Source organism: Lagopus muta, chromosome Z (assembly GCF_023343835.1).
Source record: "Lagopus muta isolate bLagMut1 chromosome Z, bLagMut1 primary, whole genome shotgun sequence".
Taxonomy (NCBI): Eukaryota; Metazoa; Chordata; class Aves; order Galliformes; family Phasianidae; genus Lagopus; species Lagopus muta.
The window spans coordinates 19323232-19346788 of NC_064472.1; the positions used below are offsets into that span (position 1 = coordinate 19323232).

Below are 23557 nucleotides of genomic sequence, written 5' to 3' on the forward strand. Positions count from 1 at the left end.
GCTACTGGTTTTGTTTTATTTCTCATCAGCCTGTTGAAAAACAAATTACACAGTTCGAAGTAAAACGTATTTTCTCTTTTTAAAAAAGTAAACAACAACAATAAAAACTACTTGACACTAATATTAGCAATATCTGCTTTTACATGATTTTTTCAGTATATTTAACTCCACTGATTTTTCTCCTTCTGAAAACTAAAAGGAATATTAGATTTATAATTCACCATATTTGTGATGAATCAAAATTACAATAAAACTGTACTATTATCCAGTGACATGATCTTGAACCATCTGTCCCATGTCACCCTGACTGAGCAAGGGATGGGACAAGGTAATTTCCAGAAGAGCTCTTCAGCTTTAGTGATGCTATAAACCAATGCAGCTTCTCATAGTTTTTAAGAGCATGAAATCTATGGGATTTCAGAAGTACTTCGATTTATTTGCAAAGCTTCTGTTTCTTTGGAAACGTACTTTTGTGCCCTCTAGTGTTCAAAATCATAAAAACCATTTATCTTCGATTACATCTAAAATAGTAACACATTCTTAACTGGATCAATCAGCTCCGTATTTCCACTGATCAGGAGAAAGAGTAAAAGCTGTGATCTAAAGATGGACAAGGGGAGTTGTTTGTTAGGTTTTCTGAACTTTTAATAGGACAAAAGAATGTAATGAGGCTCTTTGTGCAACAGTTAGAAGCACAGTGCAGAGCTGCACTGAAATGGAGTAACTTTTGTGTATTTTGCAGGAAAAACTTCACATGAAATACACAGCAAGTTGGCCATTGTTCAGGTGATGCACAATGAATTGAAGCTAAAGTATATAAATGATTTACCACAGATATTTTATTTGATAAATTTTAGGAGAAAAAATATAGATATCTTCTTCACAGCATCATCAGTATACCTTAGCAGGACTCAACTCTACATACTTATTCTCTTACAATAATCCCATCCTTATTACTTAAAAGTTACTTCAACTTGCCAGGTGCTAACTGGGAATACCACACATATGAGCAGCACAAGGAAATTTCTTACACATACTGGCAATTTCTTGGTACAGGTACTAGGGGAGACATAAAGAGCCCTCTTAGACTTTTTGCATCTTGTCAGCATTGGCAAATGGAGGCCACAATAATCACAAAACATTCAAGTTCAAAGACCTTGGCAATAGGAGAATAAGTGCCAACAAAACTTCAACCCTGGATATGGGGAGAGCAGACTTCAGGATGTTCAGCGTGCCAGTTAATAAGGTCCTCTGGTATTCTGCTTTTGAAGGCAGTGGAGTCCATTAATGCTGGGCACTTTTTAAGTACCACCTTGTAGAGCACTGGAGCAGGCAACTCCAAAAAAAGTCAAAAAGTTTGGCTGAGCAGGGACTTCCTTTGAGAGCTTAGAAGTGAGGTTGGGGGATGTGGAAAAACTACAGAGAAGCTGTTGGACATTGTAGGGAGAAAATGGGTGTGTTCAAAGATCAGTTACCAAATGATCTTTGATCAAAGATCAAAATATCAATTTTAAGATGGTCAGTACTACTAGGAACAACTTAAAAGAGTTTTTATGTTAACAACAAATTAACAGAAGTACCAGAGACACTGGTCTTTCACTTGATAGGGTTTGCTGCCTCATGAATAAGTATGTGGATAAATAAGAGTTGTCTAATGTGTTCTTTGCCTCTGACTGGTTCCTGTCCAGCCTACTGGAAGCTGGAAAATGTTGTGCCAGATTCAAGAAGAACAATAAAGAAGACTGTGTTTATTACAGGCCTGCCAGACTCACTTTAGTGCTTGCTAAAATTATGGAGAAGATTATTATTGGAGTTACTGAAAAACATTTGAAAGAGAACATAGCGGTAGCTTAAATGGGTTCACAAGAGGAATGTCCTTTTTAACTGAATTATTTTCCTTTCATGTCAAGGGTACTCACCTAATTGACCAGAGGAAGCCAACTAATGTCATCTTGTTGTATTTCAGTACAATTTTTTAATACTGTTTATCACAGTATCTTTCTGTGTATAGCCAGGCAAAAAAATAATGCAGTGGGTGAACTGATGAGTTGGGCTCAGAGGGTTATGGTAAATGGGCTTAGTCACTGGTGGGGTTGCACAAGCCTCCATTTTAGGACCAGTTCTCTTCAAAGTTTTTATTAATTAACTGGATGCAAGACTCATGCATAGTAAATTTGCAGATAACACTAAATATGGAGGAACTTTGGTATCCCTTGATTGAAAAGAGGCCTTGTGGAGAGATCCTGACAAATTAGAGGGCAGGACAATCACCAACCATGAAATTTAATAAGAGCAAGTTCCAATCTTTCTACCTGGATGTCTGTACACACTGGGGCATGACAGGCTTGAGAGCAGCCCTGCAGAAATGGATCTTAGAGTTGACGGCAAATTGAACATGAAGCAGCAGTGTGCCCTGGCAGCCCAAAGGGCCAACTGTACCCTGGGGTGCCCCAGGCCCAGCACTGCCAGTGGGCAAGGGGAGGGACTGTCCCCCCTGCTCTGTGCTGTGCAGCCTCACCTCTGTATGGGTTTGGGTACTACAACACAAAAAGTATATAAAACTATTAGACTGTGTCCAAAGGAGGGCTGCAAAGCTGGTGGATGGTTTGGCGGGCAAAGTGTGTAAGGAGTGGCCAAGTCCCCTGGGTTTGTTCAGCTCAGAGCAGAGGAGCTGAGGGGAAGCCTCATGGCTGCTGCAGCAGAGGGCAGCGCTGAGCTCTGCTCTGTGTGACAGCGACAAGGCACCAGGGAAAGGCATGGAGCTGGGGTAGGGGAGGGGCAGCTGGGGGGTGGGAACAGGATCTGCACCAGAGGGTGGTCGGATCCCAGAACAGGCTGCGCAAGGCAGTGGTCATAGCCCTGTCCATAACCCTGTTTGCAGGAGTTCAAGGAGCATTTGGATATTGCTCTCAAGAATATGGTTTGATTTTTGGTGGGTCCTGTGTTGAGCCAAGAGTTGAATTTAAGATCTTTGAGGATCCCTTCAAACTCAAGATACTGTATAATCTAAGAGCTATTTTAGGATGATGCAAACAGGATGAACACACACATATAGATGCAATTTTTTTTTTAGTGTTGTACTGAGTATCAGACTCTAAGTTTACTATTTTACTTTGCATATAATTTTAATGGATATTGGTGACCTGGTAAATTTTTTAGTTGGAAACTTAGTCTTCCAATTTAATATCAGATAAAATACATTCAAAATTACATAAGAAATACCTGTCATTGATATCTTCTTGAAAAACTGATCAGTACTGTCCTAGGGGAAAATCCTTACTGCCACATGTTGTCAGTCTGAGCTAGGATTCTTTAACTTGTCTTCTCTGTCTACACCTCTTTCTGCTCATCCTTGAGTAAATCATTTAAACAATAAGTGGACCAGACACAACAAACCACAGGTTCCTAATCGTGTACCAGCACTATCAACCTAAAAAATATCTAATGAAGAAAGAATTTAAAACAAAAAATATACACTAGTTCACCTGTCTCTGACCAGAAAAATATTCATTTAGTATGCATCTCATCTCCATCAACAGTCAAAAGCTTAAAAAGACCTTAAAAAAAAATACCTACCATGTGATAATACTTTCCCAGAATTTGCTACTAAACTTCAACAAATTGTGACTGGGTGACTTTAGAGCTAAAGATAACTAGGATTTGCATTGGTTTGGTTTGTTTGTTTCTGGATTGTTATTTTTCTTTTAATTGCAGCTTGTTCCAAAATATTTGCTGAAGTCTAGTTTTACAGCATTTGATGTTTAGAATGGTATAATACAATTAAGTTTTCTAACCTCACACATAACCATCTCAAATACTACCACTGAAATAACACCTTCATTGACATGCAGTGTGTATGTAACTGGCCTAACTATGAGTGCTTACAAATAATTACAATGTTATACAGACAGAATTTTAGAATGTATATCCCACAGAAGTATCTTTACCACTTTTAATCTTTGTGTGAATGAAATAGCCTACTTTGTCTTAAATGACTTATTTGGTTAAGTAGCTAATGTATTTCATGGAGTTTTGGTTTGCACTTGTGGAAAGCTTTGAAATTTTGCAGTACTAGTGAATTCTATACAGAAAAAATACAATCTGACAGAAAGACCTAACTGAATTTTTCTGGTTTTAAGGAACATTTAATATATTTTTTTCATATTATAAACTTTTTTTTTAATTATTATTCCTTTCATAGCAAGTCTTTCTTTGGAAATCATAACCAGAAACTCAACGTATTTGAGAAAAGCATCTGAATGCCTCCAAGCCTTTACTCTTACCAATCATGTTTTGACTGTTTAGAATGGACTCTTGAATTTTCAAAGTATGAAAAAATTTTAAGAAAAACTTTGCATTTGCATGAGAAAGCTAATGAAGCACTCAGATATAGCAGAAAATAAGTTCTGTTCTTCTATACAAAAATGTTTATAGCTCTTTTCATACCAAAAATGCCTGACAAACCTGAAGTGATTGAACACTATGGTATGCATGTTCTTCCTTTGAATCTGAAGAGAGGCACAACAGAAGGCTAAAAGGTTAAACTAGTTGAAAGTACATTTAATGTGACTAAAGCACAAGATCCGCACGGTTTTGATAACAATAATACATTCCTCTTTTTTTCCTTTGAAACAGTTTATTCAGCTAGTCATCACGAGGTGTCTGGCGAGCTAAAAGAAAAGGAAAAAAAAAAGAAAAGGAAAAGAAAAAAGAAAACAAGGAAAAGAAAGTAAAAAGGAAAAGAGAAAAAAGGACTTGCCTCACATCTATACTATTCCAGAAAAGAGATGTTGAGTAGTCTAGAATTGGCTGCTCCTACAATAACCTTGTGACTAGTCTTATCAGTCTCAACTCAAAAAAATGAGTTGATACTGGTGAACTGAATTGCAAATAAAAAGGTTTCAGAAAGAAGGTCTGAAATTGAGTCAGTGAAAATTTCTCTTCCTTCCAAACCCTCATAGGCATGAAGGAACATACCACCCTGCTGATTTTTGCTTTTCCAACAAGTTTTCAACATGGTTCTTTTGATTACCATAAATAGGAACAAAAGAAGATATTAACTTTTTTTTTTTTCTTTTTTTTTTTTTCCCTTTAAATTAATGGTAAAAGCTGCTTCATTGCCATGAACATTATTTGGTCAGGAAGAGTCAGTGTGTTTTATATTTATGTTTTCAGCCAAAAATTATTCTTTCCTTATAAAAACACAGTCCTGATGAAAATCTATACAAGAAATCTGAGTTCTTCCTCTGGATTTACATCAAATACTTTCTTTCACTTTGAAGAAGCCCCATTAAGATCAAGTCCAATTATTTTTCCTGTATTGCCCTGTAAACATATGACATGCTTTAACAGATACTTTTACTAGTAGAGGAATTGTACAGAAATTTGTCCCATTAAAAGTAAGATTTTGGAACAAAACTATTAGCAGTTTTTGAAACACAAGTAAATATAAAATAGAGATCTGAAAGTTCCCAATGGTGATCTTCAATATAGGTTTCATAACAGAATTTCTAACTGTTCTATCTGAAAGGTATAAGTCATTTATTCTGTTTTTTGGTATTCTTAAATGATGTAGCAGTTGTGATTCTCTATTGTATTGCAAGGTTATATTTGAGTAAAACATTGAGTACTGTGTTACTTTGCAGCCTTCATTGCCAGAACACTAAGTCATTTTTATCAGCTTCACAATTTCAGAGAAGAGACAATATTTAGTTGAATGAATGAAGATATTTTGGAAATTACTTCAGTGATATTTCTGTAAATCAGGAGTTGATTGTAACAGATGAAGCTGAATCATCACTCAATCAGTGCTGAAATCAGGAAGCGCAGCTGCAGAGTGCATTGATTTCATGTTTCTTATGATGTTAAGAAAGCATCAAGACATTTTTACCCTTTCTGATCAGATTTTGACACTGCAGAGATTATTTTGTATTATTTAATAATTTAATCCACTTTATGGTAAAATATTTTACTGAGTTCGGGTGGTTGTACTCTTCTGTTATTTTTGGGTACTTGTTTTCTCATTAGAAGCCTAGATATTTTACATGTTTTCAGCTGTAAACTTTTCTGATGAAATAGCTTCAAAAATCTACGGAAATGCATCTGCTTTAAAACACATAAAAGTACAAAGAGCAATTTTCATAAAATACAAGTTTTCTATCATTCATAGAGCTGACTTTTCAAAATTCAGACATATTCTGGGGGAAATCTCAAGCATAATAATTTTTAACTGGTGTCAGTATTTAGAAGTATGTTGGATGATCCTGTCTGCCTGAAACCCAGCTGTTACAAGAACACATAACTGCTACAGGATTCACCATACTTTATTGTGACTGAATTAGCTGGAAACTAAAGACATTTCTGAAAAAAAAACTAATCCCATAAGCTCAATTGAGTTTTCCTTCCCAGAAAAGCTGAACTATTTCCAGCTTTTGGGGAAAAGAGAGAGAGAAATCTATGCAGCTGAATATATGAAAAAGGAAGAAAAAATACTTGAAATCTGATCTCAAAATTTTTGCACAGATATTGATTACAGGCCATAGACATGGATAACAAGACTAATGCCTTACAAGAATATTTAGAACTAAAGAGGAAATTAAATACTTCTAATAGGCAGTACTGTCACCGAATCTTACCACATAAAGCAAGATATTCCTTCAGGGAAAACACTTGTTAACTGGAGGCTAGGAGAAATTTTGAAGCAATAACACTTCTAAAAATGTATGCAGAAATATTTCACCTTATTTTAAAATTAATTTGTAATTGAAGTTCAACAAAGTCAAGTATGAGGTCCTACACCTGCTCAGGGCAATTCCAAGCATAAATACAGTATAGGCAACAAATGGATAGAGAGCCCATTTGAAGAATAGCTTGAGGGTATTGGTAGATTAAAAACTGAACTTCTTCTGGCACCTGTGCACTTGCATCCTAGAAAGCCAACTTGTATCCTGAGCTGCATCAAAAGAGGGGTGGCCTGGAGGGAGAGAGAGAGATATTTGTCCTCATCTGTTCTGCCCTTGTGAGACCCCATCTGGAGTACTGCATCCAGGCCTGGGGCACCCAGCACACGAAACATGTTAGAATGACAGGAAGATTATCAGAGAGCTGCAGGATCCCTCCTCTGATGATAGGCTGCCCTCTTCAGCCTGGAGAAGAGAGTGCTCTGGGGAGACCTTATTGTGGCCTTCCATTATTTGAAGAGGCCTATAGGAGAGATGAGGAGAGACTTTTTATTACTGATTGTAGTTAAAGGACAAGGGGTAAATGGTTTTAAACTAAAAGAGGGGAGATTTAGATTAGATGTTAGAAGGAAATTACTCAGAGTGTTGTGAGGTGCTGGCACAGGCTGCCCAGAGAAGGTGTGGATGCCCCATGTCTGGAGGCATTCAAGGCCAGGTTGAATGGGGCCTGGGAAGCCTGATCTGCTGGATGGCAACCATGCCCATGACAGAGTGGATAATTTGCTTTGTAATAAACCACTTTTCACTTGCTGTGACAGGAATAATAGATAAAATACTGTGGCAGACTGAATAACTGTATTGGCTACTCTATGCTATTTAGTTGCCATAGTCTGCCTGTCATGTGAGAGACCGAAGACAATACTGGTATTGACCTACTGACTATGTTAGAAAATCATTTCCAAATTTTCATATTGCTATAATGCTCCCATCTCCCTCTGGAGCGATAGGAAAGATGCAGAACCCTTTAACTCACAATGAATCTTCACAGAGGGTGTCCATTCAGGAGGATATCCAAAGCTTTGTTACACCATTTACAAGAAAAATGATGGAAGTTTGGAAAGAAAAAGCAAAACTAAACCACTCCAGTTGTTACTAGAAAACTCTATTCTTAGTGAAAAGAATCAGAACATGAAAAAATTTATTTGAAGATTCCTCAAGAAACTAATGCTAAACCTTTTCCCTTTATCATGCAAATGAAAAGTCTTAGTACATGCATACTTTCTCTGAAAGGGATTTCTGTTGGCACTGTTGAAGAAGAGGCCCCGTTGTCTCATTTCTCTATTAAAACCAACTAATACTTTTCCAGCTTCTAAGCAGGAAAACAATATCTAAAGAAAGAGGAATTTCAGCTGAGTAACATGTGTAACCAGTATTCAGGCTTTTCAATAGAAAAACCAGAAGTAGAAATATTTTCCAGAGTAGAACAACTTTGCTAGGTCAGATTAAGAATCCCTTATCCTGTGACTACAGTATTTCATAGCATGGAATAATTTGAACAAGTTTGTGATCGAAAACCTCCATGAAAATTGGATTAGATAAATTTATTAGATAAATAGCTTATCCTTGAAAAGCTCTTCAGTTATGGGGAAAAGTACAGCGACATTTGTTTTTTCACTATCCATTTTATGAACTCATTCCTAACTATTTCCGTAATTAACATACATCTGTATGCATACATCCAAAAGTAATGCTTCATATTTTATTGTGTTAACCCGCAATACCAGAGGTAGATGCTTGTGGTATTTCATAACAGGTCGAACCTTCCCAACCATATTTCATTACATTTCCTTGCCATGTGACAGACAGATGGGAGCAGAGGGGCATGCACTCATACAAAATGGCGTCTGACTTGGAAATGTGTGTGAAACACGTGTGTAATTGAATTCCAATGGCTATCATTGACATTCATCAACACCTGTGTTTATTGAGATAATAATGTTTGTGGATGTGAGCACAGTGAGGTGGTCGGTGGTGTGTTCTAGCAGTGGTGACAGGGAGAGTGGGTCACCTCCACTGAAGTAGATTTTTACAAGCACTGTGCAGGCTCATGTTCATGTTGTATTAACAAAAGTGCATAGCTGATGAATGACTGCATTGCAAGATAATGTTTTGTAGCTGAGAGCTTGCTCTATCATATAGTTTTCTTCATGTCTTCTGTAGTTTCCATGGAAATAAAAAGGAGGCATTACTTTTGGAGTAAACTACATATTTTTAGGTAATTTACAATTCTTTCAAAAACATATTCACCTAGCTTTATTTCAAGCACCAAGATTCAAAAAGAACTATGTATTTTTCTACTTAAAATAAATGCACTTAAAATTGGAAATGGCAGTGAAATGGAAATTAGCAACTAGCAATTTTTAAAATACATGCAGTTCAGGAAACTTGAGATTAAATTCTGCCTATAAAAATTTCATGTTGTACATGTGGCATTGTGCTACTTTAGCAGGAATATACATGCTTTTTAAAAACTAAGGTGGAGATTATCCACAAAGAAAAGAAGAAGTACAGACAGAGGAAAGGAGACTTATGTCTCACAGCCATTCTTTTGGCCAAAATCAGAAGACGAGACAGAAATTTACACTAAATAAATAAATACATAAACTTATTCTATGATTAGTTGAGCTGTATGCTAAAGTCCTAGATAGCAACTATGTTTTCCTCATATTCTGGGTATCTGGGCTTATATTACTGAACCGCTAAATTTATAAACTGAGATGAAGTGAAAGTTATTTTTTCCTAAACACATGAATAACTTTATCACACATTCTTCAGACACTCAACCAAGTACTCAAAAAAAGCAAAACCTTTACCTGACTTGTACTCTGATACAAAAAAGAGGCTAATAGTAGTCCCTCATAAAACAGTTGTTGTTGTGCAGAACAATAACCACTACTGTACCAGGTATTGCAGCATGAACTATAGAATCAAAGAAGTACTGGTGGGAAAGAGTTTCTGGATCTCACCTCACCCAATTTCCTGTTGGGAAATGGGCTCTCAGTATCATATTATATCTCAGATGTGACTTTGTCTCGCTCGTTTTATAATCCCCCAAGTGCAATCACTTCAGACTCTTAGGGCAACACTCTCAGGCATTGTGGTACCCTCCCAGAAAATTAAATAAATAAATAAATAGGCATCCATCTGCCCCAAAGACAATTTGTGACCACTGCCCCATTTCTGATTTTTTCCACTCATACCTTGTCACAGTTCAAAATCCCAACACATACTGTTAGTTCTCTTACTGTACACAACTATTTTTACAACTTGTTACAGTATATAGAATGCCATTTCCCATAGTCCAATTAATAATACTGTTATCAAGTTTGTCGCTCATTTTCAGATTTTCAGTATACCTGCCTCTCAGTCAGGCCTTGCAAGTGAGGCATTTTATTATAATTTCTGCTGGTAGGGAGAGAGGAACGGCCTTGGAACACTGGCTCTTCTAGCTCTGAAATATCATAGCTTGGTATGAAACGCTAGTGTGGCACTAGAGATTTAGAATGGACTTACTTCAGACTAATTATCCTAAAATTCGTTCTTTCTCACTGAGGCACCATGTTCTGGCTCCTGTGATAAATCAGCAGAAAAGGTCCCACTAGTGGCAACATGAGGATGACACTTAGTGATAGTCCTGGTATTTCCTTGTATTTGATAACATCTCCCTTGAGAGATGCCATTATCACAGAATCACAGAATTGTAGGGGTTGGAAGGGACCTCCAGAGATCATCGTGTCCAACCCACATTATGTGAACCAGAATTTTATTTTGTGAAATGGAATCTTCTTTCCCTACAACCTTCAAAATGCACTTCAGAACAATTCACACCTAGTTTCCCTTTGATAATTAACATTTCTTCAGAGATGCTCATAGCTGCATCTTTGCCTAGCATGTCATCTCCTATACATTTACTTTCTCATCTGTAAGATAATGGCTTTTCTCAGAGTTCATAAATTGCATTTGTTATTATCATGAATTATGATTTTAGTCTTTGTATTATCTAGAGGTCTTAGCATTGAACTTGGGCTCTAGGTTATTTGCTGTGAAACAAAGAGATTCAAATCACAGACATGCTTTTATATTATTTTTTTTTCCAGTGGGCAAATCAATCAAATTGATAGCAAAAACAATATCTGATTTTAGTAAGGTTAAGATTTGTGTCTTTGTTGCTCCTTTTTTTTTTTTTTTTTTTTTTTTTTTCTGTAACATATAGCCTTTTATAAAGAGCCTTTCTAAATAACAAGAAATAAAACAATATTTGGGTTTCTGAACTTTCTCAATTTAACTGAACATTCCAGAATGATCTTTTTTTTTTGCCATATTAGAGAATCACAGAATATGGTGATGGATTTACCAGCCCATGAAGATATATTAATGATCCATTCTAATATCAAGAAATTTAAACATTTGAGAAAGCACTGTTAACAAGTATCAGAGAGATTTAACATATTATTAAACATATTGAAATGACAAATCTTAATCCTATATTCAATTTAGAAAACATTATAGTGCTTACTCACTACAGCACTTCAGTAGATGCAAATGAAAGATGCATCTGAGAAATCTGTAATACTGTAATACTGAGGATCACGTGCAGTTCTAAACTCTGGAGAAAATTTGAGCTGCAGATGTTTAGTGAATCAGCGAAGCACACAGAAGTGACTTCAACAATCCTCCTTCGGCCCCCCCCTCAAAAAAAAAAAAGAGAGAAAGAAAAGAAAGAAACATTATATAATTCTCTATGAAGTGAGAAAAACGTGATGATCGAATGAGCAAGTGAGTCTGAAAGTGATTTTATGGCAGGAGAAGTACATCAGTGTCATTGCCTGAAAAATACGGGACTGAAATAGCAAATATTGGAGGTAGAATCTATCAGTTTTCCATTTTGCAAGTATGCAACTTCTGCAGTGTTAATGGATAATACTGTTCCTTACCAAGTCACAAATATGCCCAAGAATATAAGCATCTGCTTCAAATTTCCTGGCTTTTCTTGATTTGTATCAATCATAAAGCTATTTAAATATACATTTTCATTTTCACGTACATTTTCACAGTCGTTGGCTCTCAAAATTTACTTTTTGGAAGGCGTTTATTAATTGAGCTCCAAGAAGGTTTTCTAATAGCCATTTGATTTTGCCTTTATTTAAAGGTAATGAGAAACTAGGGAAAATATAAAATTGTGTTATATGTTTATGCAAACCACAAATGCTATCATTTATCAGGATTCTCTTAAATTGAAAATCTCTGTTATGACTTTCCTAACATTTTTACTTAGTATCACAAATTACACTAAAATGATAAATGTCTGATCTGAAAACAACATTGTCATGGATATATCAGATGACTTACAGAACAGGCAGATATTACTGAAAGCAGGAGCATACTATACATGCACCTTTACTTGTCAAAGCTACAGCTATACAATTGAATTCTGTATCACACACAAAATCCTAACCAGCTTTTTGCGTAGTAGCACAGTAGATAGAAGAACTATACCAAGTCTAATAATCCAGTCTTAACCAGTTTTGTAACCATGTTTTGTAACCAGTTTTGCAAGAATCAGCTTTGGCCAAATCTCTAGCCTAAATATGTAGATATAATATATATTGGGTAAACTTCTGGAAAACAGTGGTCAGATTAATGAGTAGAAAGAGGCATAAATTAAATTACATTGTAATTTTTTTTAAAAGTTTGGAGTTAGATTTATGTAACTCAGAGTCTCTGCATTACTCTCACAGGACTCACAGGCCAACAGGAATAACAGTAGTTGCATTTGCTGATAAATAAATAAATAAATGAAATTATAGCTACATATGTGCACATACATATATATACAGTCTAAAATGGTCATAGGCCTAGGATTTTCTCAAAAAATGCTGATCACATTAAACCATCTACTTGCATTTTTAACAACCATTTATATATATAACATATTTATTGTCAAGAAACATGTTAATAAGAAAACTGAGAACTTCTGAGTAGACATCTAGGTATGGAGCTCAAACATTAAACTCTAATACTAACAAAAAAAGAAAATCAAGAGCCAGCTGTAGGAAAATACAGTTAATGTCTATGCCAAGCATATGAAAACAACAGAATGCATTTTTTTCATTATGTTTTTGATTTTAGTTTTAATATCATTCTATAACACACCCAGAATTCACATTGCTTGCACAATAGCTCTCATACAGAATAGTAAATAAAGCAGAAGAGCTTCATATTGAGTGATAATTGCTGTCATTGAACATGCCAAGTGTTTCCCATCAATCTGATATTTCACCTTACTGTCATGCATTCTTATGGCCCATTTGTATTATCACCGCACACAGAACTCAGTCAGCAGTGCAGTCTAGTAGACCGCTGTTACAAGTTGTGCCCACGGGACAGGAAGGTTTCTACCAGCTTAGTTCTGCCTCTTTGAAAATGATGGGGCAGAAGGGTCAATGACATTCTATGAGTTAATTGGAGGTCTTGATGGATGAAAAGCTTAACATGAGCCAGCAGCGTGCTCTTGCAGCTTGAAAAGCAAATGGTATCCCAGGCTCCACCTGCCTGCGTGGTGGCCAGCAGGGACAGGGCAGTGATTGTCCCTCTCTACTCTGCTCTTGTGAGGCCCCATCTGGAGTACTGTGTGCAGGTCTGGAGCCCAGTACAAGAAAGACAGAGCTGTTGGAGAGGGTCCATAGGAGAGCCACAAAGATGATCAGGGGACTGGTGTGCCTCCCCTACAAAGACAGGCTGAGGGAGCTGGGCTTGTTCAGCCTAGAGAAGAGAAGGCTGTGGGGAGACCTCATTGCAGCTTTTCAGTACCTAAAGGGAGCCTACAAACAGGAGGGGAATCAACTCTTTGAAAGGGTTGATAACAGCAGGACAAGGGGAAATGGTTTTAAGTTGAGGGAGGGAAGATTTAGATTGAATGTCAGAGGGAAATTCTTTACAGAGAGAGTGGTGAGATGCTGGAACAGGCTGCCCAGAGAGGTTGTGGATGCCCTGTCCCTGGAGGTGTTCAAGGCCAGATTGGATGGGGCTTGGGCAGCCTGGTCTATTATTAAATGGGGAGGTTGGTGACCCTGCATGTGGCAGGGGGTTGGAGATTCATGACCCTTGAGGTCCCTTTCAACACTGGCCATTCTGTGATTCTATATGAAATACAGTTTACTTATATACATTGCCGTATGGAATATGAGCAAGTATATATACTTTCATCATTGTCTCTTAGAATCATAGAATCATTTGAGTTGGAAGGCACCTTGAAAAGTTATTTAGTCCAACTTCCCTCCGGGAAACAGGGACACCTACAATTAGATCAGGTTGCTCAGAGTCCTGTCCAGCCCGACCTCAAATGTTTCCAAGGATGGGAATTCCACCACCAATCTGCACAGCCTGTTCTGGTGCTTCATCGCCCTGATTGTAAAAAACATCTTCCTTATATCCCATCTAAATCTCCACTCTCTTAATTTGAAACCATTTCCCTTTGTCCTATCACAACAGTTCCTGCGAAAGAACCTGTCCCCTTCCTTCTTATAGTCTCCCTTTAGATACTGAAAGGCCACTCTCAGGTCTCTTATGAACTTTCTCTTCTTCAGGCTGAACATACCCAGCTCTCTCAGCCAGCCCTTGTAGGCAAGATGCTGTCTCCCTTGGATCATTTTTGTGATCCTACTCTAGACATGCTCCTTCAGGTCCATGTTTCTCTTGTACTGAGGATTCCATATCTGGATGCAGAACTTCAGATGAGGTCTTAGGATGCAGAGTAGAAGGACATGATAACCTTCCTTGATCTGTGGGCTGCACTTCTTTCAATGCAGTCCAGGATGCAGGTGGCTTTCTGGGCTGCAAGGACAAACTAATGACTGATGTCCAGCTTGCTATCCACCATACTCCTCACATTTTGGAAAGAATTTGGAAAAAAGGATTTTAAGGGGGACTGTGTCAAAGGTCTTACTGAAGTCCAGAAATACAATATGAGTGGCTCTTCACTCATCCATTGATGCAGTTATGCTATCATAGGTCTGTCAAGGATTGTCTCATATCACTTTCCCCTTCCATATGCCTCAGTAAGCTTCCAGGAGGATATGTTCCATGATCTTTCCCAGCACTGAGGTGAGGCTGATAGGTTAACAGTTCCCTGGATTGTCCTTTGCACCCTTTTTAAAAATGGGTGTGAGTGACGTTGCCTTTTTTACAGTCACCAGGAATCTTACCTGACTGCCACAGCTTTTCAAAAATCATTAGAGGGGTTTGGCAACTACATCAGCTAATTCCCTTAGGACTCTGGGATACATCTTGAGGGGACCCATAGATTTACAGACATTCAGGTTCCTCAACCATCAAGTTCTCTCCTAAAAGCTGTTAGACAGCTGCTGACCTGTTTATATTTCCACAGCCTATTCATTGTTAGTAAGAACTTTGTATTGCCTGTATTTGTATTGCCTGTATTAAATCTCAACTACTCTGCTAAGTCTTTAAAGCCCTCTTCAGATTATTGTCAGCCACACATTTTGTTAGTACTTCCTATTTCAACACATAAATTAAGATCATCACACGAGCTCGCTTAGGTCTTCCTACTTTACTCTGAAAGTTTGAAATGTAGAGGAAACAAATCTAAACCAGCTGGATTCTTGGTTTGTACTAATTTAATCAAACCCACATTTCTCTAGTTTGCAAGCCACAAAACAATACCATAAGCTTTCCTATTATCAGTTGCATAAAATTCTCAGCTTTTCTCCTAAGTCCAGTTATCTTGCTAAAAAACGGAATCACACTGATTGAAAGTAATTTATCTTAATCTGCATTGGCTGTCAGAGTTCTTTTCCATTTAATTGTCTACTAGTTGCATATAAAGTGATTGTGTGATAAATCATTAACTATCTTTCTGGGCATGAAAATTAAGGTTCAAGCATGCATTCAGGCTTGAAGAGTCCATTCTTCAGCAAAACCACAAAAACCATCGGTGTCCATGCTTTTTGGCCACCACAAGCTCCAGGCATAATAGTTTGGCTTTGATTTCTGACAGACAAAAGACAATATATTAAACCAGCCAGAAGTTAGAAATACCGGAAAATATATCTGCCACAGTGAATTGGAAAGTATATTAATACACAGAACAAACACTATGCTTGGTTCAGGAATTGATTCACAAGCAGATCAAACATCTATTTCAGTATTAGGAAGAAAGCAGATGGAGGAGGGCACTGAGAACTTATCTGTTTTATTTTGTGATTACAAAATACTGCCCAGGCTCTCAAATATCAACCATGGAGACTGAAGCTAAAGCATTTTTCGTTTTATTTTGTTTTGGAGGTATGTCTTTAGTGTTTTCATGGTTGGCTTGTTTGTTTGTTTAAGCCAGCATGTTAAAAAAACTTAAAGTGAAAATTTTCACTTTAAAATTTATCTGAAGGAACTGGAGCTGACTAAGAAGTGAGGTTTGTGCTGAAAGCAGGCCAGCTACAAAAACAGAGTGGGCTCTAAGTGTTCTTTCTTCACAGTTATCTTAAGCCTCAATTCAGATGTATCAAAAAGAATAGGCTACAAAGCGAAAACAGTCAATTGAATCTCAGTGAGCTCTATCCAGCAGCACAATCACCCAGGGTTTTTATGTTGAAAGGAATTAACCTAAGAATATTTTTACTGATACGCAGAATATTGTCTGTTGATAAACAGAAGATATGTATATATGTATTACATTATATTTATGCCCAGGAAAAGAAAAGCTGGAATGAAGAAAAATGGATAGCTTAATGCCATAAAAGAATCAGAAAAATGTTTCCTTCTGTTGGAAGTTGTCTACACAATGTATATACTTAAAAAGTAATTGTTCCAAATCTATGCTGGTACTGCTCACAAAAGAAGGAAAGAAAGTATTTGATTAGCTTCCACAATAGTAGCTTATAAAGCAGAGAGATAAGGGACTGTTGGGTTCACCTGACATTTACTGTAGGAAAGATTGTATGTTTCACAGAAACTGAAGAGTATGTGCAAACTCTTTCAGGCACTTTGCCCAGAAAAAGATGACATATTAAGAGAAGGACAAAAGGGACAGAAATTGCAAGGTAGTGTGAATAAAGCCTGTGTTACTTACAGAAGCCAGTGCTGTAACTATGACATGGCTAGGCATCTTCTCTACACTGAAAGGTCAGAAGCAATCAGCTAACCAGAGATCATGATTATGGAGAGCAAGGTGGGAAAGAGAATGGGAATATTCCTATGAGAAACTGTTTTATCAGTCAGTTTAACATCTTTTTCAGCATGCTGCTACAGCGTGTACATAGAGTTGAAAACATCATATACTGAAGCAGAATTTGGTTCAAGCATTTTGGAAGTATCGAAAGCGGTTGTTTCCAAAATAATATAGCTCCATAAAAACATATCTTAAAAATGACCCTGAAGCAAAAAGAAAAAAAAAGTTTTTAGTGAAAATTTCAGACAGAATAAAACATGAGTGCCTAAATGTTCTAATGCAGGACCTGCTTGTGAATTAAGGTTGCTCAGATCAGCCAGAGAAAGAAAATAAAAAGGTAGCCAGTTCCATGTTACAAAGCACTTGTTCCATGGGTGAAGAAACATTCAATATGGATTTTAATAAGCAAATTTTATGTCAAAATCAGATTAGCCATGTGTTCATTACAATGCCAAATCCAGCTCTACCAGGTTGCCAATGGACTATACTATACTATAGACTGTATCTAAAAACAAACCAACCAAAACAACCTAGTTTTCCCCTGCATACTGAACACGAACAAGAGGAATTTGTCTGTGTTTGTAGAATCTCAATTAAAACAAATGTCTTTTTTTCCCCCTCTGATTGGTTTCAAATCAAGTCAACTGCTTTTCAACACAGTACATCATAACAAACTTTTATAATATCATTACTAACTTTTATATTCTATCCTAATGGATATCAAGACATAACCAAGATATGACTATTAGTCCCAGTCCTACCCTCCACCACTGTATCACTGCAACTGAAACACAAGGATGACACTGAATTGATGAATAGTTTAATGTTTTGTCAAACAAACAAACAAACAATCAAACCAAAGCACAGCAGCTGTAATCAGATATATGCCTATATGAGAAACTGTCTTCTTTTTTTGGGTACTACTTTTGTCATTTCATCCTATTCCACAACTGAATCCTAATGCAAAATGAGAATTTCAAATGATCCCAGATTTTAAAAGGCCTGCATTTGAGACTACTTGTATGTACTCAGCATTAAAATTTTGAAGTGTTCCTTTTACATAAGTCAGCTAAGAGTCATCTTGCATGTTAAGTACTGCATTTAGTGCAACCTTTGAGGACCTACTAGAAGAAAAACTACTAGCAACACTGGGGAAGAAGAGATTTCAGGATGTTTAGGGTGCTAGTTAGTAAGGTCCTGGAGTATTCTGGCATAAAAATCAAGTGGAAGTGAGGTTGGGCAACATTAGAGAGCTACAGAGATGCTGTTTGCTATAGCAGGGAGAAAGTTTGTATGTCTAAAGCTCAATTAGAGTTTGAGCTAGCCAGTACTTTGAAGGACAACAAAAGTGGTTTATATATAAAGATATTAACAGAAAATAAAGGGCTGGAGATAATGCCTGTTTGTTACTCGATGAAGTTCACAAATAGAGACCTGGATAAAGCTGAACCATTTAATGCCTTCTTTTCCTCTGTCTTTAACACCGGCGATTGGCCTTGGGACAACGTAGCACTGAGTTGGACGACTGTGACCATAGAAATGATGAAACTGAATCAGAGGATGCTCATGGCACAGGTTCTCCTGGACAGTGGTCATGCTTGCTAGAATTCAAGAAACATCTGGACAACACTCTCGGACACAGGGTTTAGATTTCAGGTGGTCCTGTGTAGAGCCAGGAGTTGGACTCAGTGATCCTTGTGGGTACCCTCCAACTTGGGATATTCTATCATTTTAGCAAGTTCTACCTTAAACTTGTATACAACTGAAAACAATGTGAAATGAACACTTTATGTCTTTGAAGTTAACCTGTGCTTAACTCTCCTGTTCTCTGAAAGGGAGCAAGGAGTTCCATACCTCACACTTTTGCATGCATAAGTTTTGCAAAGAAAGTGAAACGATGCATAAAGGACCATGATTTTTTGTAAGATGGGGAAGAATTTCAAATCCTAACACTAATTTTAGGTTTTTTTTTTTTTTTTTTTAAATTCATTTCTATTTGAACATGCATTTCTCATGAGAGAAAGAAGAACATGCAGTAGCATAATGCACCAACCTCTTTGAAAACTCAAACACTACAATTTTACATGAAGGTTAAGCTCTGAACTGGAACAGCTATTTATTAAGAAAGGGTCTTCTTTGAGACAATGGCCTTGGAGATGGAGACCAACAGATGTAGCACAAAATATTTAGTGGATGTTAGCATCAGCCTCCATATGTTATGCTATAGAAAGAAATTCAACCATTGCTATAGAACCATTATGTTATAGAAATTCGATCATTATGCTATAGAAAGAAATTCAACCATATGCTATGCTATAGAAAGAAATTCAACCATTCAACGTATGCAAAAGTTTGCCCTCAGCTGATTTGCTAAAATATGAGACAAATATATTTCAGATTACAGTATATTATACTTAACATGTAATGCATAACATCTGACAAATAGGATTTAGAATAATTTGTGACTAATCAAACTCAAAGTATATTCTTGCTTGAAATTTACAGGCAACAGTAAAATTAATTTACTAGTCTTGGAAAATGTAGGTAACATTTCTTCCCTAAAAAATATTGAACTTTTTATTACTGCGCATACATAAAGTATTGTCCTGTTCAAAGAGGAAAATATTCTGATTTGACTGTTCATAGCTTTGTGTAAAATGAAGATAAATTTGTTCTGATTTAAGACAGATATTTTTTGTAGTTACCTGGTACTGATTTTTTTTCATTACGCTTCTCTTCCACAATTCAATACTGAATATAAACAAAGCAAGGAAATTTTTTCAGTGTGTCCCTTCTCCGCCTTCTACTACACGCACACACAAACACAGAAGACTGAAAAACAAGGAGCTGTACACAATGCAAACACTTTGCTGAAGAATAATAAACTCTCATACCGTCTCCTTTGCTGTTTAATATCAATTGGCTTGTTAATAGCATAAGGCGATCCATGAATATAAGCACTCTGGAATCTAGCCACTTTCTTCAGAGTCAGGTGCTCACAGTTGGATGGTGAACTCATTTTATCCTGATGGAAACAACATATAACTAATGGCCAAAAAGATGCATTCCTGGGAAAACTGGAAAGAGAATGTATTTGGCTTGAAAGAAAAAGCTCCTCTTTTCAGCTGCTGCAGCCCCCTTGTGAATGCAGGAAGTTGGCTGCTTATTTCCATCCAGTCATACTCCAACCAAATCACTGATTAAGCAGATAAAGCAGAAAGTCTGTCAGAAACTGTCCTCCTCCACCCTGAAGAACTAATATTTTCTCTCTCTTTTTTTCTTGTGTGTGTATGAAGATAAACCATAAGCACATCTCAACCAGTTAGGGCTAATGTCTAAAAAAGTGACAGACCAAATTTACTCTCATGCAGCATGCGAGTGGGTTAGCAGAGCTACCTTTACATATATCAAAAGATCTCCGTGGGAGGAGAGAGATCCATCCACTGTTACATATGAAAAAGTCAAACAACTTTTCAGATGCATGATCTGAACTCAGATTGGATTTGTTACACAAATTATTTCAGGATTTGGGCCACATAAAGAGATGATTTTATATGCCTCTGTAAATGGGAATTTTGATATTATATGAGATGTTTTTTACTGCATAGAAGCATGTTCTTTGCTGTTGAAAAGTAAAAAAAACCATACATATAACTTAAAATTAAAACTTCTTCAGTCTTTGATAAACATGAATATATTGTTTGCCCATATTATAAAAGCTTTTGGTTTTTGTTTTTTATCCTCAAAATTATTCACACAATTGCCCTTTTTTATGAAAGGGCACATTCTCATCCTCCACAATTTCTACCTCTGTGCCACGGTCTAAGTGAGCCCAATTACAAAAATCAGAGTAGTAGTGCTTCAGCAGTACCTTATAAATCACATTAAATCAAAATATGAAATGTATTTTGCCCTCTAGCTTGAGAAATTGAGGAATATGAGAGATTTTATTCAATACAGAAAAAGTCTTACCTTGGAGAACTTCAAAAACTGTTGGAGTTTTGTATATATATAATACACACCTAAATCTATCTGGCTAATGTTAATCCTCTTGAATTGCTGCAATTAAATCAAAGGATGCTGCAAAGGTGGAATCCCAACAGGAAACAAGACAAAAGGAAAGATAAGGCTCCTTGAGAAAACAATGGAGAGGCAAGCTCCCAAAAGCAAAATACTCAGTCTAGCCCCAGTAAGCATACTAAAAAAGAATGAAATGAAGAAGAAAACAAAGTGAATGATCTTTCACCACTGGAACAGGAGGGAGTGGAGCCCAAGGAGGCAACCAACACACAACTGCAGCATGCACTGCCACCCCACTGCCTTGCTGAACACTGAAGTTATTTGTGGCAGGCATCAAAGCCAGACAAAAGGCTGACTGATGGTCATCTCTCCTTTACCCTTTCCTTCTGTCTAATCCAAACTGCCACTATAGCAGTCTTTTTTCAGGTTGTTCTTAGTTCCATTGATGTCCTGTTTAAATTAAACTAGAGACAGCTTTATAGCTGTATTTCTATACACAGAACAGATTTTTCCGTGTTAATGAGGCTGAATAAACTCTTTCCATTTCATAATGGATACATCTACAGAACTGGAAATATTTATTCTAGATATAAAAATTGACTTAATTGACGACTGTTCGAACACATAGCTGTGTTACTCAGAAGATTAATCTCTGAAAAAGAGTCAAAATGTTCACAGCAGGACTTCAGGAGCCCAGCTGCATTGGTACATTCTCCTCTGAGGTGCTGATGCCTCTGTCCCAGCCTGTTCGTGTACTGGGAAGCCTTCAGCAGTGCTGAGCTGGAAAGACTGAGAGGTCCTGGGCTCCCTCCCAGAAATCTTCCCTCTCAGTGTTCTGATAATGGGTAGGAAAATGTATCAGAAATTATCTGCTCTCATCACATGTGTCAGACAGATGTACCCTGCCATCTGTAAAAGACTTCCTACAGTTCCAAAGAACCAATTAGGTATGATTATTTTTACCATTTTGGAGGTTGACTTTAAGTATGGAACTATTCAAATTTTGAAATCTCAACTCATACCAATCACTGGAACCTTCCATCTACCTAACACCCCCTTTTTCTTTCTCCTCACTGAATTACAAATTTTAAAAACTATGCACTAAGTGTGTATTTAGCTGTAATGTCTATGTAAAATGTGTACAAGAAATCTAAACTTATTTTTATATAATGGCTTAATAATGCATGTGCAAGTTATTAGACCATAATCAAATCACAACGAAGTATAGAAATTTCAGTGTATAGATACTGTATAAGGATAGATTAAATATATTCTGAGATTCGGTTGATTTTTCTGGAATTTTGGCAGATTCATCTGAGTTTTTTTGTTCACAAAGGAATTTCAATATTTTTGAATTTTATTGTAATTTTCCACCCAGCTAAACTTAGACATAATGGCAAAAGTGAAACTCTAATTGTAGCTTGTTTTCATGACATAACATAAGATTCAAGTGTTCTTCCAACTTACTTGTCATATTGGTAGTTTTTAAACACAGATTTAGCATGTTCTTGACCTTTATATAGTCAACTACTAACCAGACCTTTTGCTTATGACAAGTGGTTTTTTTTTTGCCATAAATATCCTGAAGTGATGTCAGATGATGTTAAAATTTTTCAGATGAAAAGATGGACTGTTCTGTCTATAGTTCCTTTTCACATTTATATTCAAATAATGATTTTTTTGTTGTTGTTCTAAAGATAGATGTATTATTCAACTAACTCCTCTAAATCTTACTTTCTCTGACTGCTGTGTATTGTCAACTATTTAACTTCTTGGTAGATAAGCAAAAGAACTCCAGGAGTATAAAGGTAGTCTGAATCCTTTTTTTCCTAATCTGTGAGAATTTAAGTGATGTTTGTGTCCTCTAGAGCCTGAATTTCTTCAAAAATTTACTGCTGTTCTACATATAAATGTTAATTTAGGAATAAAATAATTTAGGAATCTCTCAAAATTTACTCATTTGTTTTTATTAAGTGCTGAATGTATCCTTACAATGATCCGAGAAAGCATGCTAGAGAGGCATGCATATATTTGCCTCAGGCAAAATAAACAGGTAAGAACCCCAATATAAAGGTTGTATAACAAAGTTTTGAAAAAGAACAAATATTTACTCACAGTGCTGCATTGTTTGCATGGACATATCACACCATCTCTGTTATACAGGGATCAGAAAAATACGGCACAAAGAATCATAGAATCACAGAATTCTTAGACTTAGAAGGGGCCTTTAAAGGTCATCTGGTCCAACTTCCCTGCAATGAACAGGAACATCCACAGCTAGAATCTACACCATAGCTGGAATCCACATCCACATATCAAGCACAAATGTTGGGGAAGTCTCCAGGTCCAACAGAGTAATGACAAATAAATAGCACATATGTGGCTTGATTTTGTTCGGTTCTGTCCTACTCTGCCCTTAATTTTGCTTTACAGAGACATATCTGTTATTAACACATGCTCAATTAAGTCTTTTGTCTCTGTCAGTAAATACTTATGCTAATGAAACCTGGAACTTCATGCTGCCTTTAAAGACTCTCTTTTGTATTAAGGCTTTTACTGATTCTTTTTCCCTTTATATTATAAAATACCACAGAGATACCTGTCAAAATCTTCT

At 36.7% G+C, this 23557-nt stretch overlaps 2 protein-coding genes across 6 annotated transcripts in view; one reads left to right on the forward strand and one right to left on the reverse strand.

The window, feature by feature from the left end:
- The window catches only part of PDE4D (phosphodiesterase 4D), a 582076-nt gene that overhangs the window by 178266 nt on the left and 380253 nt on the right, over nt 1–23557 (reverse strand). The window lies entirely within an intron of this gene.
- The window catches only part of LOC125686905 (uncharacterized), a 307235-nt gene that overhangs the window by 1874 nt on the left and 281804 nt on the right, over nt 1–23557 (forward strand). The window lies entirely within an intron of this gene.